This window comes from Talpa europaea (assembly GCF_964194135.1).
Source record: "Talpa europaea genome assembly, chromosome: 12".
Classification (NCBI taxonomy): Eukaryota; Metazoa; Chordata; class Mammalia; order Eulipotyphla; family Talpidae; genus Talpa; species Talpa europaea.
Window position 1 is genome coordinate 65,459,193 of NC_140079.1, and position 14,096 is coordinate 65,473,288.

Here is a 14,096-nt window from a genome sequence, read left to right on the forward strand (position 1 = left end):
TGGTTTTTTACTTTTCACTCGAGAGATACTATTGGTAGATGTCTTAGAAGGTACAAAAGGATTAGTGTAGATCAAAGTACAGATGTATAGGTGTGTATGTGGCCCAGTGTCTACATTTGTTTTGGTTTTGTACTTTGAATGTGACAAATAAACTTTTTGGGTGAAGACTTTGTTTGATTCTTCATTCAATATTTCTTAAACATAAGAAATATTGCCTCCTACAGAAATATGAAAAGCCCTGTTTCACGAGATCTTAGCAAAGACTTCAAAAGCATGCACTAGATGAGAAAGATGAAAAAGCAGGTTCCAATTAAGGTATGTCTTTTTTTTTTTCCTTTTTGATACATAGATGAAGACTAAAAAGTAAGCAGCTTAGTTTTACTTCTTGGCACAAATGTGAAAGGCCCTTTAAAGTTTTAGATAATACCCAAGGATTTTTAGGACTTAAAAACCACTATCTAAATAAAGGTAGTGGTTTGGTTTTAGACTACCCATACCCATCTACCTACCTGGGTCTTAGTAGTGCTAGGTGTGTTAAATTTCCTGAGTTCTATAGCTGGAAAGGCAGCCAGCAGCAATTGCAATGTCCTGCCTTCCATCACAATAGCAGATCCATGGAAGTCTATATATCAGAGGGAATGTCAACCAGAAAAATATGCCTCACAACTCTCCAGGACCTGACCTAAATCCCTATGGTGTCCTACTTTGGGGCCATAAAGAGGACTCCTGGCTCATAAGGAGGCTCTTTAGGTCTGCTGTTCATGCCAGTCTTCCTCAGTCATTTCACAAAAGTGGAAAGATGGGGTTGAAGGCACGGCATGAAGGTAGAAAATTTAAAAAGGATTTTTCAAGAGAACAACTGAAAGAGATTTGAACACCTCTCTTCAAAGACAGGCTCCAACTTGGCACCTCTGCTAACTGGAATCCTGAGTGCAATCTCCATAATTAGGCTTTCAAGAAATCATGATAGCACATACCAAGTATCATTTAGAAAAATAACAATTGCAATCAAAAAGCTGTGAGAAACTGTATTTGAGAGAATATGTAATATTTTACTAATTGTCTTTTAACTATAGGTATATCTGCCAAACATTTATCGCACAACTTACCTTCTTTACCAACACCCCGAGCGCTGCTAGCACATATGCTTGCCACCTTTGTCGCTGCTGTCACAGGCTCAACACAAAAAATTTCAGTTTTATTCCCCATTGCCTGAAGTGATTGGAATACTCCTGATTGGGTTCAGTTATCTCCTAAAGGATCAAATGTCAAACAATTGGCCACAAAGGCCAATGCGCCCTCACATTCTTGACTCTTCGGAGAACTCCATGCTAGAGTAAGGGTAAGGAAGCTAGGTCTTAGGAGTTAGACTTACATTGTTCGGTATTCGATGTCTCACAAGTAGAAATGTCTAGATTATTCTTGGGAGAGTAGACAACTATTTAATTATCAGGACTAATTCACAAGCCAAGTGTGAAAAGGCAAATAGGCCCATTACGCTTCCGTTATAAAAGAAATTTATGAAAACAGGATGCCAAGTACTTTTCTGTTCCATTTGCTGACATGCTTTTCACTCATTTAAAATTAATAGCCCTGGGCCTCCCTGGTGGTGCAGCGTTTGAGCGCTGGGTTGCGAAGCTGCCCGTGGCCTCTGCGGCGCCGGTTCGATCCCCGGCTGCTCCCCGGCCACCGGAGGAGGATCCCACATGGCGCGCAGACCTCTCCTGCCGCCCGCTGCTCCCCTCAGCAGTGTACTTCGGTCCTTCTGCCTGCTCTGCTCCCCGCTCTGGCTCTGGTGAATTCTCTCACCCTCCCGTGCTTCTGACTGTACCCAATGCATGTATAAACAAAACAAACAAACAAACAAATAAATAAAACATGCCTCTAAAAAAATAAATAAATAAAAATAAAATTAATAGCCCTTTACAGATTTACTTCATGTGGTTTTGGTAATGTATCATTCCTGAAAGCACCTAAAACAAGACTTGATTGAGAGAGCTATTCACACCACGGCCTCTCCCCTAACACCTTAAAAGCCATTTTTAAACCATACACATTTTTCTTCCCTTTATCTTCTAAGACACCAATACTACAGACTCCATGAACGCTTTTTTTTAAAACTCAAGGGTGTTTAATACATTGGTACCAAACTAGATGGAGAGTCAAGTATCAATGAACTTGAAATGTGACTTCACAAAGCTAGCAAGTGAATAATAAAACCACCAAAGCCTATTGTCTTTATTATCAAAGTTTATTGTCAGTTTCTATCTAGGGGGAGTACAACTATGTCTCAGTATGTGCTATAGTAATTCTAGGGTAATAGCCATTCTGCAAAACAGTTGTACTGGGGCTCCACTAGGCATAGATCATAAGTCAGTGGAAGAAATGAGCCCAGAAAAACCCTGACAGTAGAGCCATTACTCTAGGAAAGTTCCAGTGCTATGCAACCTGTAAGGCATCATCTATCAGCTGATGATGAGACTCAAGGAGGTGTTGGTGGACAGAAACAGGAGTTGAACCCATTTTCTACTCTTTGCAGGACAGTTAATGGCTCCAACATAGGAAACCAAAATCAGGCCTTATAAAACCCCTTAAGGTCCCAAAGCAAGTGAAACAGGAATAAAAGAGGAAAAGGCCAGACTACAAGAACAGTGAAGGATAAATAGAAGAATGAATGGAAGCGTCGGGAATGGAAAATAGTTGGGTTTAGATGCCATTTGAGATGACAGTACAGCACAGGTAAAAAGAAAATGGGGCAACAATTCAAATATTTTAAGTTGTTCAGATACTAGAACTTAAAAGTGAAGCTTACCCCCTTGGAGGAAAACTGGTTTGGAAAGATGAGAAAAGTGAATCACTTACAGGAAAATGAGTACCTGAGTAGAAATAGGTGTTTCAAGATGTCTAGGACTGTATACTATAAATCTTGAACTGAATTTACAGGGAGGAAAGGTGGTTTTGGTAGCCTGTAATCCAGATGTGACATTGGAATGACATTTCTAGCAATGGCTTGGTCTATAAAGCTCTTGGCTTTTTTTTTTGTTTTTGTTTTTGTAGCACAGACAGCTTTGGAGGAATGTTTTCATAACACTTGACTTATGTGGGAATGCAAATGACTATAGTGTAAAAATTCAAAGACCTCCCCCCTATTCCTGCAGGGCAGGAGGAGATTAGAAGTCTCAAAACAACTGTGGCTAAAGGCCCAAGCCCTCTCACCCTTGTGGTAAAAATATTAAGGAAATTAACATATAGCAGATGAGTCAGTGAGCCTTGCACCATTGTAGGCAGCAGCTAATTTATGGTGACTCCTTCTGCAGGCAGCCTGAGAAACAGAAGAGCTTGTGTACTAAATGCTGCCCAATGATTAAATAGAATAGTGAAAAATAAGGTCATTAAATGAGACCCTAAAAAAGTCTAGCTGCCAACCAGATTGGGAAGATAAATAAAACAGTAGAGTTTATTTTGACCTCTTATCTTCCACACTAACCTAGTTTGTCTATAGAAAAGCCATCTGCTGGCACGGGGCCAGTATGTCTGAATTTTGTTATCATTAGTGTCTCATTTTTCCAAAAGAGGAAATGTGTAAGTAGCAGGAATATATAAGTGACACATTTCTACAAAGCCTTCTCTGCAGTTTGACCTGTATGGGGACAGGCTCTATCCTTGGAAGCATTTTTAAAGGCAGAAGAAAAATTTACTTGAGGTTTTCTCCACAGAAAGGACACTGGTGGAGCTGTGCCCACAGGATGAATCTCTTGTTGATGTTGGACAAATGGTCTCTTCTCCAGAAAACATCTTTGTTCATTCATATTTACAGGTTTCTTCTGATGGACCCATGAGGTAATCTCTAGAACAAGAAGTAGGGCAGTCATTTCTTTTCCAATCAAGTCTGTGATGAAATCAAGCGTCCCAGACTTTTCTGACCCTCATGGACATGGTGTGCAACGGCTGCGTCCCATGGTGGAATGTAGACATACATCCACGTGTCCGGACATGGGCTGTTCTAAGCCCCTGGCTTCTCCTGCTGTCCCTGTGCGTCCACACTTCCAGGAATCGTCTTGAGGATTTTGCTCCCCAGCTGTTTCCAACACAGTTCCATTAGCTGGAAAACAGAAAGAACCTAAATATGAGTCTATCCTTGGGTTTTACATACCATATACCTTTTAACAAAAATCATCATTTTGTTAACCACATTTCCAAATAGATGAGAAGGCAGTTTCATGCCCACATCACCTCCTTATACCATGTTCACAGAAATCCCACCTCCCGCTCTAGTTCCTCAGCTGGGTAGCCTGACAGTAAACAGCGGTTGTCCAGATCAGCAGTTCGAGGCTAGTGTTGAAGGGAAGGGCCTATCTTCACAGCCACAGCCCAGCCACATTTCTCCCCTTTCCTCTTTAGATGTTTCTAAATCAGTCTTTTGGGGTAGCAAATGGCTTAGAAAATGAAAAATGGACCAAACAAGTTATCTAACAAAGAGAGAAAAAATCAAAAGGTAAAATGACAAAAGCAATGAGGGAACAGGTGGGTGAATTGGGTAAAAGGGGTCAATTATATGGTGAAGATGGAAACTAGACTTGGTGATGAACATGATGCAGTGGACACAGAGCTTGATGTCTAAGGCTGTATACCTGAGACAGACCTGGATCATGTTATAAACCAATATTACCTCACTAAGAAATTCTTTTAATGAGAAAAAGATTAAAAACTCGCTGTAAATCAACGTGCAATACCCAATGGAGGTAGTAGAATGGTCAAAAAGGGAGGCTGACATTATGGGGTGAAAGTATAAGGAATCTGAGAGGAGATAAAATGCAATTTTTATGATTTTTAAATGTAGCAGTAAGAACTTGACTCCAGCTGGTCAGAGTGCAGTGTGCAGTGGTGTTTACAATTAATTGATCACAGCCAGTTACAGATTTCTTTGTTCCTTCTCCACTCCCATTGCTTCACTTGACTAGCCTTAAAAAAAAAGAACTTGACTCCACTGTAATTCTAGGGATCCCAGAATGACAGTGGGGTTCAGCGCTATGAGTATGCTCTCATGTAGGGCAAGGAAGGAGATGTAAGTCACTCTTCAACATACACAGCATGAACAGAGGGGAAACACTTCTATTTTCATTTGTAGGCTGGAATCACCTAACTATATTTTAAAAGGGAAAAAAAAAATGTCAAGACAGTTTTAATTTTTTTTTAGGTAGTTTCCCTAGGTAAGCAACTATTTTATTAAGTTTTTCTTTGCCTCTACGGAAGTTTCAGGTTGCCTATGAAAGAAATGACCTCTTCATATTAAGCATTGTGTTTGGAGGAACAAATTAATTGACAATAAGAGAAATGAGAAGAGAAAATGAATTGTTTTATCTATTGGTTCCTGCTACTGTCCACAGCCATTCTCTCTTCTCTCAAGGTGTGTGTCTGGGGGGTCGGCGGGGAAGAGACAGGCTCAATCCACTGGTGGTGTCTGTTAGGTAGCCAGTCCCCACTTCATTTTATTTTTTTTTTTTAGGGCCTCCCCGGTGGCGCAGCGGTTGAGCGCTGGGTTGCAAAGCTGCCGGCGACCTCTGCGGCGCCGGTTCGATCCCCGGCTGCTCCCCGGCCACCGGAGGAGGGTCCCACATGGCGCGTAGACCTCTCCTGCGGCCCGCTGCTCCCCTCAGCAGTGTACTTCGGTCCTTCTGCCTGCTCTGCTCCCCGCTCTGGCTCTGGTGAATTCTCTCACCCTCCCGCGCTTCTGACTGTACCCAGTGCATGTATAAACAAAACGAACGAACAAACAAACAAATAAATAAAAACATGCCTCTATAAAAAAAAAAATAAATAAAATAAATAAAAAAAAATTAAATCTTTATTTATTTTTTTATTTTTTTTATAGAGGCATGTTTTTTTTATTTATTTATTTATTTGTTTTGTTTGTTTTTTGTTTATACATGCACTGGGTACAGTCAGAAGCGCGGGAGGGTGAGGGAATTCACCAGAGCCAGAGCGGGGAGCAGAGCAGGCAGAAGGACCGAAGTACACTGCTGAGGGGAGCAGCGGGCAGCAGGAGAGGTCTGCGCGCCATGTGGGACCCTCCTCTGGTGGCCGGGGAGCAGCCGGGGATCGAACCGGCGCCGCAGAGGATGCGGGCAGCCTCGCAACCCAGCGCTCAACCGCTGCGCCACCGGGGAGGCCCCCCCCCCCACTTCATTTTAAATCATTTTAAATCTGTTCCCCATCTGTACTCAACTGAAAATTCCAGATCTGTCTTCTTCAACCCTGAGACTTCCCTCACAGAGCCCTACAGAGGCACCCTCTTTAATCTTTTTTTGGCACAATGATTCAATTTAAAAATACCTCCCTACAGGCAGCAGAGGACCATAAGGAATGACTGTAGTTGCTCACTCTGTGCGAAGGTCGTCTTGAGAATAAGATGATGTTTTAAACGCTTTTGAACTCCTAGGGAGAAGCAAGCACATGCCATTCTTTCCATTTCCCAATGGGCCACTGCAGACCAGCCAGGACAGAGCTGAGGCCCAGGGACACGGTCTGCAGGCACAAGTGCTTTCCCTATATCACAACCCTACTGGCCTGCAAAGGCCAGCACCACTCCAAGGGACCAAGGTCACATATGGGCCCTAAATATTCAGCACAATGTTTAGGCCAAGAAAAAAAGCTGTCTTGGGCAAGAAAAAAATTAACTGAGCAACATCATGCTCCTTCATATCCAGATCATTTCTTTCAGTATCCTACTTCTACAAGTAAATGTTCTAGCAGCTCACATCTTGTTCATCTTATTTTTGGTAGAAATACTCCTGGGTCCAAGCCACAGAGCAAAATACACCCCAAGTCAAGCAGTCAAGTTTCGTATGAAGGAGGAAATGCTGCCAGCCTATTATCTAGAGAGGTCATGAAAACAGAATCTTAACAGCAAGAGAAAAGGCAGTTATGAGATACAAACATGCCCCGCAGACAAGACAGTAGGCATATGTTCCTGACTCATTACCTCAACTTGCCTCAGTTGCTCTCCGTCATGGCTTCCGGGTCACACTCTTTGTGCGGTTCGCCTCCTCCTGGCAACTCGCTCTCAATTTCCCACAGGACATCATCTTCGTCTTCCAAGTTGCTGGAGATGTGGCACTTCTTGAATCCCTGGACAATGGACTCACTGGAGATGCTGTTCCACGCAACCATGACCCACTCCAGGAAGAGGCCGAGGGGCGGCTTCTTCGCGTTCCCGGTGGGGCTCAGTGCCAGGTTGCCGGCCAGCAGCCAGTTGGAGTACTGGGCCCGCACACTGTCATTCAGCGGCTTATAGACCACCACATCCAGCACCTGGAGCTGCGAGGTCAGGCCCCCAGGAATGATAACCATGTCAGTGTTCATGCTTTCCATGGAGCTCTTCACAGAATCGGTGGCGTGACCCCGGAACCCGTTCAGGATCAGCATCCCTCGCTGTTTGGGCACCGCGCCAGTCCTCCGCCTCCATACCACCTCCAACCAGTCCTGCATCAAGTCCTCGGTCATCCATCCATACCGGTGGCAGCGGATCTCCATCCCACTGGGGAACTTCCCGGGGGGGATGTACGTGCCCCTCAAAATGATGTACGGAGGTAATTTCCTCCCATCTGCCAAGACCCCCAGCATGGCTGTGATTTTCAGTTTTTCCCTGCCCGGCGTCTTAACCAAGACGGGCTTTTCACCCTGGTTGTCAACAGTCACCCTTGATGGCACCTCCAAACAAATCGGGGTCTCGTCGGCATTGCCCATCTGGGCCACCTGGTAGTCGTGCGCCCTGCGCAGGGCCAGCACACTCCGCTGGTAAGTGACCAGTTTCTCTGTCAAGTCTTCAGGTAGTTGCTGGGGGACAGGCACTTTATGCCGCAGGGACAGATCGTACCTTCGCATCATTCTCCGACACCAACCCAAGCTTGCCTTGAAGCCTTTCTCTGGAATGTTCATTTCCTGGGCAATTTCGAGCGCTTTCAGCTGCATGGCCTCCCTGGTGATCGGGTCCCCTTTGGCCTGCATGTATCTGACATACTCGGCCACACGCTGGTCCACCAGAGCAAACCGCCCATTCTTGGGGCCTCGGAAGGCCCTCCGCATGGCATGGGCATTCTGCAGCTGCGGCTTCACTTTACGCCAGTCCCTCACGTTTTTTTCCAGCACCCCAAACTGCTTGGCAGCCTGGCAGTTGTTAGTGCTCTCGGCATATTCTACCACCATCAACTTGAACCCCGCATCATAGCTGCGGCGCATGCCCCTGCTGAACTGAAACTTCCCAGCCAGGTCTTCAGCCGAGAGGTCATAACCAGGGAAGCCCATGGCCACGTAGAAGGGGTACCCCTCACCCCAGTCAGGCAGCTCAGTGATGTCCCGAGGCAGACGGAAGCCAAAGCTGTCAAAATGCTGAGGCAGAGGTTGCTGCAAGGGGTTGTTCATCGGGCCTGCCCAATCTGGAGGCTTGACATCAGAGTCTTCATTTTCTGGGAGGCAAGCAAGGAGAGGCAAAAATAATGCCAGTAAGTAAAATGACTTCTGGGGGCCTCCCTGGTGGCGTAGTGGTTAAATCTCAGAGCTATCACCGCTAAGGCCTGAGTTCATTACCAGGCTAGGGGGCTAATCTACATATTGCCCAGCAGACCTCTCCTGTCTGGCCTGCTGCTCCCCTCAGCAGTCTATTTCAGTAAATCTGCTTGTTCTGCTCCCCACTGTCTCTGGTGGATCCTCTCACCCCCCACACCTCTGGCCTACACCCCAGTTCTTGTATGCATAAATAAATAAAATAAACTTTAAAAAAAAAAAAGTAAAAATGACTTCTGGCTTATTTCTTGATTTTTTTGGGTATAAATGTCAAGAACACTTTCAACTCTGAGACTGACCAAAAGTAGTAACTTTAATAAAAGATAACACTTCCTTTGTCTTTCCTCATGTGGCAATCCCTGTGGGGTAACATCTAACTCTCACAAGAATTCATTATTCCTTCTTTGCAGATCAGACTACGAAAGTCAAGTCACCAAGATCACAGAGCCAGCAAGGGCAGAGCTGGGAATTGAACACAGGTATTAAGCTGGGGACATAACTAGGGGAGTTGGGGGAACGGGACTGTGTTTGGGTCAAGACTATATGTATGTGGATGAGAAGCCAAGTATAACCTGAGCCACATACTATCACAAAATTTGATGGCATCATAGACCAAATCACATTCCTTGAACCAACAAATCTATAGCAGAAGTCACTCTTAGCTTACAAGGCAGATAACTGGTTCCTGCACAGCAATGTTAGAACTGGTTTCATTTGTCAGTTTGGATTTAGAAAGTGGTCATAGAAATTGAGTATGATTTGGAAAAATTTGTGTATCTCACCAAAACTAACATGTCATCAGCTAGAAGATGCATTTTATATACCATTAAAAAAAGAAAGAACATGCCACTAATTAAACTAAACATGTGGGGCCTCCCTGGTGGTACAAGGGGTTAAGTCTCAATGCTATCAAGCTATCGCCAGCCTCTGTGGCCTGAGCTCAATCCCCAGCCAGGGAGCTAACCCATATTAGCTTTCCTGTCTCATCTGCTGCTCCCCTCAGCAGTGTATTTCAGTAGATCCGCTTGTTCTGCTCCCCACTTTGTCTCTGGTGGATCCTCTCACCCTCCCCCACCCCCACACCTCTGGCCTAGACCCCAGCTCTTGTATGCATAAATAAATTAAAATAAATCTTTAAAAAAACTCAAAAAACTAAACATGCCATCCACTTTTAAAGGCACTCTCAGTTCCAGAGACATTAAAGTGGCAGCGGAGAAACATGTCTTAGAACCAAAGAAATATGGCATCTTAAGCTCTTACCTTTAGAGAGAAAGCAAATAAAATTATTCTGGCCATTTGGAAACTATATTTATCCAACTGTTACACTTCTTTTTTTTTTTAAGATTTATTTACTTATGCATACAACAGCTGGGGTACAGGCCAGAGAGGTGGGGGGTGAGAGGAGTCACCAGAGACAGAGCGGGGAACAGAACAGGCAGACTGACTGAAATACACTGCTGAGGGGTACAATGAGTGAGACAGGAGAGGTCTGCTGCACCATGTGAGCTGCTCCCCGGCCGGCTGGGGATAGAACTCATGCTGCAGAGGCTACAGATAGCTTCATAGTGTGGTGCTTAATCCCGTGCACCACCAGGGAGGCCCCCAACTGTTATCCCTACACTGAACAGCAATATGCTCAAGTGCTTTTCCTCCCCGGTATGAAATGGACAGAAAGTCAGGGTAAATAACCCAGGATGTGAGCTTCAGCACACTTTTCTCCTTAGTTGCCAGTGTGGTATGGTATACTACTGTGGTGCCCTCAACTACCCAGGATGTATAAAATGCTGTCCAAGCTTCAATAAGTTTAATCCCCATACACTGCTGAACACTGAGACTCATAACCCACAGTTGACTGATGAAGAAATGGAGGCTCAGAGAGGCAAAGTTAGTTGTCCAGGGTCACACAGCACTAGAGAGATTTTTAAACTTCAAAGCTCATGATCTTTCTGCCTTCTAACTTTGCCTTAGTATTAAATCCCCTCCCACCCCCACCCAGAATGTACACACAAACTGAAATCCAGCTTTTTAATTCTCCCACTGGATGCACTTGGCTTAGTATAGTCTTGTACCTGCTAAGGATCCTCCTTGGAGCTGCCACTCATCTGAATTCTGAGACTCCTCCCCTTCCAACCGAGTGATCATGTCTGGCTTAGGGAATGGGAATTCTGTTTACAGGAGACAAAACAGGTAGGCTTTATGTTACTGTCTTGATGCATTGCTGGAAGAATTTGATAATACTTACGGTATCCTTTCCCCGTCCACCTCCCCCCACCACAGTGGTCTCAACATAGAGATTTATGAAAGAACAGGAAGAGGTTGGGGGACACTGAGAGAAGAAATATGATGCGAAATAGGTCTGTCCAAGGGAACTGATGGGTCTCTGCTAATGAGGTCAGGAACAAGCACAACAAAGAATTGCATTTAGCAGGGAAGTGGGTGGATACAGTGACTGATCTAAACTAACACTGTGGTACCTGTATGACCAAACTGCGAAATTCTCCAGTTACAATTCTGATAACATAGGTGACATTAATGACAGAGGGGAGCAAGGATTTTTGGGGAGGTTTCATTCCCAAACTTCTGAGGCTGAGAGGATAACAACGAGGCCTGCCTTCCCTCCTAAGGAACAAATGAAACACAGGCCCAGACCTGTGGTGACATTTCTTAAGTCACAGCTTATTCCTTATTTAATTTTGATGTGAATGCCTGCATTGAATGGGGGTGGTTCTGTAAGCTGTCTCAGGTTGCTGAGTAGGATACAGTATTTATCTCTTGCCTAAACTGGAAAAAGGAAGTTAAATATGCACAGGCCCTGAGAGGCCAGAGTCTAAGTTCAGGAGGGAGGGATGTTAGGTACACTAGAAAAGAGAGACACAAATCTCTGGGCTCAGAGCTTCTAGGAGACGAAGGAAAACAAAGGTTTTACCCAGGGACAGGACAGTCTCATAATTCATCCTCATGACTTCCCGGTACAGGGCCTTTTGTTGCTCCGTCAACACTTCCCACTCCTCATCGGAAAAATATATGGCCACCTCATCAAATAGGGCCGGCACCTGGAATAGCAAACAGGCCTTTCTCAACGACTAATAGGCACATGCAGACACAGACTCATATCCCTCCATCTCGCAGGGGCAGGCCTGGACCGGGGACATGGCTACTAAAGACACAGCAGGGACACCGGCACAGGTCTCCCGGGCAGCCATCAAGTGCTTACTATCCTCCAACCCTCCACCCCGGGTTCACAGATCGGTAAAGCAGCCCCTGGAAGAAGAACACACCCACCCCATCACCAGGCAGGACACTGTCGTCCCTCATACCCTCACACACTTCAGGGGACGCAATCGTGGCTCACCCCAAACACAACATGCTCACGCCCGCCTGGCTCTCCTTCAGTCAGTCTCACTGTTCTCCCTGGAATCTCAGTGGCTTTCTCGGGTACTCTTCTCCATACCCAGGGGCACCAGCCCTGGGATTGGACTAAGCACCCAAAGCCACCCAGGATAGAGTCAGTAAGAGAAGTGGTCTCATCTGGCCTTTTCCGACCCTCAGAGCTTGAGTAGGAGGAAAGAAGGCTAATTAGAGCTTAAATTTATGTAATGAGATACCAGAGCAGACTAGTTTGCTTTGATGCCTAGACCTGGCAGAAAGCCCCAAGGACTTAGAAGCCCCCTCTACTCTCTCATCACTACCCCTGGTAGAGGGTGGCGCCTCATAACTAAAGGCCACCTCGCCGCCCAAACCAACCTTCTTTGTTTTTCCAACTATCTGCTTTTCTTTACACTATCTTTTTTCTTTCCATTATTAAAAATCCTACTCCCAAGAACATCAGATTTAGTGGTAAGAAATCACTGGGCCACTTTTTTCCAGGTTAATTGCTTTGAATCCCTGCTTCCAAAGAAAGGAAATGCTTGGAACCCCCAAAGCTGAAGCAAGGGCCTGGTGGGTTACATTTGTCACCAGCTTAAGAAATCCATCTGTGTCCCCCTTCAGTTTCTTCAGGTGTCTGTCCAGCACTCATTCAGATACACTGGCCTTTTCTTTTTATTCCCTCCTCACCTTGCCAGCACCTTCCACATGGGGAACACTTCCCCTAACATATGGGCACATTTCTAGTCCAAACTCAGAGCCCATAAACAGCAGGCTTGAGATATGGACCTAGTAGCACCATCTGACTTAAAGGCTCCAGCACTTAGGCCAAAAGCAAGGAGCAGGTCCCTGCACCAAGCCTCCTCCAACTTCCATCTCTCCCTTCTGGCATGGCTATCACCCACCCATCTTTTAAGACTTCTAAGCCCAGACATCTAGTTTCCCGCAAGCCCACCCACCCTGGGCTGTGTGCCATCTACGCCCCCATCGTGCTCTGGTTCAACCCTGTGGGGACACTCAGCACACAGCAGAATCCTGTCCGTTTGCCTGCTGCTTCCCCCAGAACACAGGCTCGGTGAGGGCAGAACCTGTGCCCATTCCACTTTTTCCCTAAGCCTAGGACACTTCCTGTAGAGAGCAGTTATTTACAAATATATTTCTGAATGAAAGATTTAAACAAATAATCTCTGGATTTCCCTTCTCCTGTTTCACTTGGAATCCCTTCAAATAATCATTCGATTTTATCTGTCACAAAGCTGAGTCTCCTCTTGGAGAAAGAATGGACAAAGACCCCTAAGTGTGAAATACTAAGAGGGTCTCTAGGGTGGCTAGGCTCTCCTCAGACTTCATCAATCTGGAAAGTCAGCCAGGCAGGGATTTTCCACCCTGCCCCTTCCCAGGCTCTTAAACAACTCTCCCCTTTGCCTTTTCTCTCCCTAGGAAATTCCAGATCTAGGCCATACCTATTTATAGTCCCTTTCTCTTTGCTGATAAAACAGACACAGGAGAGGCTATGCCTATCATTTCAGAGGGATTATCAATACTCCCAGAAGGTAATGTGTCCTAGCCCAGATATAAATAACATGAGTGATAAAGTCATGAGGTGTGTGTAGCCTGATGGCCTCGTATTTGGGGTTGAGACACAGAGGCTCTTCAAACAAGCCCACATTATGTTCCAGAGGCCCACAGTGAAGTGGCTTAAAATTCTCTCCACAGCAACCCTCTGTGAGAATTGAGCAAGTCTTTAGCCAGGCCCTGCTGTGCAGAACAGCCCTCTCTCCACAGAGGTCTTTTATCTGGCCGAGCACAGCAGAAGGTAAACAGGGCCAGCCTGTATTCACCCCCCCACACACACACACCCCTTCCCCTTCTTGACCTTGCAGGTAGAGACTCCCAATCCCTGTCCCCTCCCTTCCCTCGGAAGATCAAGGCCTCCTCGGGTAGGTGTTCTTCCTTCAGCTTGAGTGCACAGCCTCACCCTGCCTGGGGAAGCTAACATTCCAATTCTCTTCAAGAGTAAACATGGCTTCATGGATGAGGCTGCACAGCCACCCGACACAGATGGCAAGGGTCTTAGGGCAGAGGGCTGGCACCAGTGCACTGGCAGAGCACCCACTGTATGCAGGAACTGTGTAGGGCATCCCCTCTTACACATTTAAATATATTTT

General features: G+C 45.6%; 1 pseudogene across 1 annotated transcript in view; it reads right to left on the reverse strand.

The window, feature by feature from the left end:
* The window catches only part of LOC311182427 (glyceraldehyde-3-phosphate dehydrogenase-like), a 264,611-nt pseudogene that overhangs the window by 123,299 nt on the left and 127,216 nt on the right, over positions 1 to 14,096 (reverse strand). The window lies entirely within an intron of this gene.